Source organism: Toxotes jaculatrix, chromosome 2 (assembly GCF_017976425.1).
Source record: "Toxotes jaculatrix isolate fToxJac2 chromosome 2, fToxJac2.pri, whole genome shotgun sequence".
NCBI lineage: Eukaryota > Metazoa > Chordata > Actinopteri > Toxotidae > Toxotes > Toxotes jaculatrix.
This window is the reverse complement of record NC_054395.1, coordinates 12,987,829-12,993,253: the sequence shown is the minus strand read 5'-3', so window position 1 is coordinate 12,993,253 and position 5,425 is coordinate 12,987,829.

Genomic DNA, 5,425 nt, shown 5'->3' with positions numbered 1-5,425 from the left:
ATAATCCAAAAGGAGAGATATTCATCTACAGAGCTGTAGCTCCTGCTCGGTGGCTGCTGGACCAAAATGAAATCCATTCTGCCCAGACGCTCGTTCACAGCTGAGTGAGTGTGGACAACCTTAAGCCAGCTGGATGAGCATTCGTCAAGTCCTCAGCTGCACTGCACTTAGTCTGTGATTTGTCTTCTTTCCTCCTTCACTCTCTCTCCCTCTGTCTCAGATTTACTGTGCTCTCTCTGCTTTCTGTCTCTGCTTCTCTGTCTCTCTGTGTTTGCTCTCTCCCTCTCACAGCACCTCGAGTGCCGGGTGCTATGTTTGTCTGAGAGGGGCAGTGTGGCCAAACATGAGGAGAGGAGAGAGAGGGAGGGAAGGAGGGAGAGAGAGAGAGAGAGAAAGACAGAGAGAAACAAGCCTCAAAGTAAATCCAAGTACATGCAAGTACAAATTCTTAGGTTTTTCTCTGTGTATCTTGCACACAAATACACACACACACACACACACACTGTACTTCTATCTTTGTGAGGACACTCAATGATAATGCATTCCTTAACCCCTCACCCTAACCTTTACTGTCACAACTAAATGCGTAACTCCAAACCTTGCCTTAAACATAACCTAAGCTTAAACCTGATTCTAATGTGAACCCTAAAACCAAAATCTTAACCATCAAACAGCCCTGTGAGGGTGTGTCAGAAAGTGAGGACCCGCCAACACGTCCTCACTTTCCCAAAATGTCCCCACTCCATGAGGTCTATAATTCAAACTGGTCCTCACAAAGACAGAAGTACAAGTACCCGCACACACAGTCGTGTTTCCATCACTTCAGAGGACTTAACAATGACTTCCTTTCATTTCCCGGAGACTTACACTATGTATAACCTTAATCACTACTTGCCTAAACCTAACCCCAACCCTAACCTTAACCTAAACCATAACCTTATCCTAACCTTAAAACAAGTTGTCAAGTCATCACACTTAAAATGTTATGATTTATGTTACGGGGACTTTCTTTTTGTCCCCAAAAGGACGTTGAGCCCTCACAATGTGACTTTCTGTCCTCACAACGTGAGTAATACAAGCCCACACACACACAGAGGCTCAATAACATGGTCATAATTACCCTAAAATGCCAACGGGGAACATGATCCTTGATACCAACAAGCCAGTGCCAGCCAAAACAAAATGATACATCAATTAAATGTGTGTGTGTGTGTTTGTATGTGTGTGATTAGTCACATTGTGGGGAGATAGATCTGGTCACACGGTGCCTGTATAACTGTACCGTTAGTCACCTGGAGACCCACAAGGATGACCATTAAATTGTGGGTTTAAGACTTGGTTTTTGGTTAAGAGTCGGCTAAAGGCTGAGGTTAGACATGTAGTGCTTATGGTTAAGATTACTGTGGGATAAGTCTACAGGGAAATCATGTAGTCAGTATAATGTACTGTGACAAAAGTGACACAAACACCTTTGTGTGTGTGTGTGTGTGTCAGACTGAAAGGTTTTCCAAAATGACTTAAGTTTCTTTATGATTTGTTCAAATGCAGCTTTCTATGTTTCTCAGTTGAAAACAAACAACTGCACATCATTAACGCTGGTTTACAGGACTCTGTAGACATTTTTAAATGAAATATTACACATCTTCTCAAATCTACAGAGCTTCCTCTGATAGTGTTTTTTGCTTTTTGTTTTTTACCCCCACTTATTTTATCAGGAACGGAACAAGACTTAAGGAGGAGAGGTGAAGACGTGAGAAGGGAGGAAAAAGTGTTCAAACGGAAGACGCAACGCTATCGGGTGAAACATCATATGGACGACAGCTGTTGTGACACAAGTAGCAAGAATATCTCATCTCTGTATGTTTGACCTGGTCATGTCAAAGTGGAGACAAAGAGTGACAGAGAGAGGCAGACTGTCAGTGAGGTCGGTCTCTCTCTCTCTCTCTGACCCAGACTGTGAGACAGAATCTCTACAGCACATTCCTCCTGAGCTTTCTCAGCACTTGGCTCAATTCATCAAACAGCAGCAACCTGTGTATGAGTGTGACATCTCAACACTTTTTGAATATCAGCTCATAATGTATCTGTGAGAAACATTAAGTATTGGAAACTGTCACATATGAAAGGAGGAATAAATATTTCTGAAGTGTCATAAACCTAAAGGTGTCCAGGCCACATGGGCTTATGAGATGCTACTTATATTATGTTCAGAGGTCAAATGCTTTATATTAGATATAAACTGAACAAATTAAACATAGAACACTCTCAAACAATGATGACAGACATTTAACACAAACAGAGTTATGGACAGTACAATATAACATGCAGTTCATTTCAACTCATCCACACAGGAGACATTTTCTGTCCTCCTACGGAAACAAAAATCCGGTTTCCACAGCCAAAGGCAGAAAGTCAGATCAGATCTGAACTGAACACAAACAGACCTCTGAGCTCTGCTCAGGTTAAGGTTGACAAATTGCTCCGGATGGACACAGTGTGTTCTCAGTTTTGCTTTGCTTAATATTTTTTTCGGACCATTTTTCTTGATAATTTTCAAATAACAGAGATTTAAAATAATAAACACTACAAAGCAACTTATCCTGAGCAGATCCTGATACTTCCAGGTTCAAAAGTAGGATAATCATCATAGGTAACACCAAAATAGTTGTAACTCTGAGTATGTCAAAAGAACTGAACTAATATGAAACAAAAATTTATTTTGTGTATCTTTTTTTCTGAAATGCATGAACTGAGCCATGTACAATATTTAACATACTCTGACGATCCTGTCCAGTCTCTGTCTGCAGAACTACATTATCTACATAAAAACAAAATACCACCTGTTAAATCAGAAAACCTGCTATACTCTATACCTGCTTCTTTAATCTCAAATATTAAATCATTTATATAAATGAATGCAAATGCTGTCTGGAAGACTGCATCCCCTTGTTTCACATCGAAAGGAGTTGGAAACCAACCTGTTCTACCATTCATCATTTGCACACATGCAACTTGAGCTTGATAGAGAGCTTCCACAGATCTATGAAAAAATTTCCACCAATCCCAGATTTCAGTACTTTGAAGCTAAGAAGGTTGTGATTTACAGTATCAAAAATCTTCTGGAAATCCATAACACATCATTAAGTAGATCTTAGTTCCTGTAGTCTCGCAAAAATAATTGTGGAAAGAGAATATATATGATCAATATAAATTCTTTCCCTACGGATAATGTACTGAAACAAGTGTATGATACAGTCATATTTAAAAGATAACAAGCCCTGTTAGCAATGGCTAAGAAGATGCACCAATAAGAAGAGAAGAAAATATCAGCTCTATCTTACCCGGCAACAAAACAACTTATTCATCATAATGTATCTGAGAGCTGCGTGTCCTCTGCCTCAACTTCAGCAGTTGAGAACAAGCCTGAGGACAAACATGTGTGTTGATGTTGTTGTTTTTGTTGTCACATACTGGAGCTATCATTGTTGCCCTCATGTTCCTCCCTCCACTCTGCCTCTCTCTCTCTCTCTCTCTCTCTCTCTCTCTCTCTCTCTCTCTCTCTCTCTCTCTCTCTCTCTCTCTCTCTCTCTCTCTCTCTCTCTCTCTCTCTCTCTCTCTGGTCTTCCTCCAGGCTTTGCTAATGCACTGACTCTACTGGGTAACAAGGCAAATGTCACAAAGGGACACAGAAAGAGAGTGAGAGGGAGAATGGGAGGAAAAAGAGGCAGGGGGGAGGTGGATGAGAGAGAATAAAAATGATGTGTGTTTGTGTGTGTGTGTGTGCGTGTGTGACAGCATGTCTGTGGTATTAGGCTTGAGCAGAGCGAGCGTGTCCTAGCCAGAGGAGAGACGCTGTTGATTCAACTGGTCGTAGCCAAGGCCTTGTCGCCCTTGTCCTCATCTCTCTGTATCTCTCTCTCTCTTTCTCTCTCTCTCTCTCTCTCTCAAAATAAAAATCCCTTTCTTACTCAGTCTCGCCCTCTCCCTCCCCCTCTCCATTTCACTCTTATATTTTATAAACGGGACATTTTACTTAATCCCAAATCTCTGCCCCTCCTCCCGTGCTTCTTTGTCAGGTCATCATTTTGAATTACAATCTGCACAGTACAGGCTTGCCAGGTTAAAAATAAATGTCTAACAAAAAAATCCACATTCTCCAACTGTGTGTGTGTGTGTGACATATCTTACAGGATGGACATGGGCTATGTGAGGTTTAGATGAGGGTTGGTGCTGAAATGAAAATGAAATCACTACTCTATGTTGCTCTCTTGTGTTATTGTTGCTTTCTGTGAAACCGTTATTCAGTATGCCATATTTGTCCAAATAGTTTTACATGCTAGCTGCACTGTTTGCACTATGTAGTTTAAGAAAGTACAAATTCTACAGCGAGATTTGTCAGTGAGATCAGGAATAATCTGCAAATTGCAAGCAACTTAGAGAATTTGTTTCAACTTGACTGGAAAACCGGTGTGAATTTTAGGAAAATCAAATATGAGAATTTTCTGCCTTTCTTTGTCTTTTGTGATAGTAAATGAAATATCTTTAGGTTCTGAAGCTGCACCGGAGGTGTAGGAGTTTATCACGAACTACTATGTGGTCTGGAGAGGCCACAGATGAATTATCTTGAGACAGACATCCTTTAAAAGCATGACTGACAGTTCTCTCCTTGAGTCAGACATCAGCATGAACTCTTCCTACACCTGACTGGACAGACACATCCCTTGCTGATTTTGTTTCCAGTTTTCAAACTGGGAACCAAATCTTTCCTGAACTATCTATAAAAGCAGTTCCTGAATAAACTTGAGGTGAGAAACACATCTTGCTGACTCATACTTCCTCTTCCTAATTTTAAAACTTGTTAACATGGTTCAGGCATTTCAAGAGACAGCAAGTCATATGATCAACTTAAGACTCCCCATGGCTGAGCCAAATCCCAGTGGACATTCATCCTGACTTACATGTAAATCTTATACATAGTAAGGTTGAAAAACGTGGTCTGGATTTTCAAGGCTTATTGTCTGACACCTCACATAGGACAAAACACACCATAAAAAGTATTTGGCAGTATATGCAGGTAGTACTCGGTTTGAATCTGTGACCCCATCGTCCTTCTATTCATCCTCACTGTGAATGTGAGTCTGTGGAACATTAACAGCTCCAGACATATAAAAACAGCCAATAAAAGAAGCGCGCCGCTCTGAATGTAACACTGGCTTTACTGTATTTGGAGGCAGCGCTGTCAATGTTATAGTGTGTCAGGGCGGATTTAAAAAGGTGTGTGCGTGTTCATGAGTCTGTGTACTTTGTTACAATAGCCTTAATGGAACAGAGTGTTTAGAAGCTGCTAATCCCAGCCAGTGATGGAAACAAACGCACCTCGAGCCTTGGCCTTCTATTTTTGCCTCCAGCATCCTCAGCACTTCAA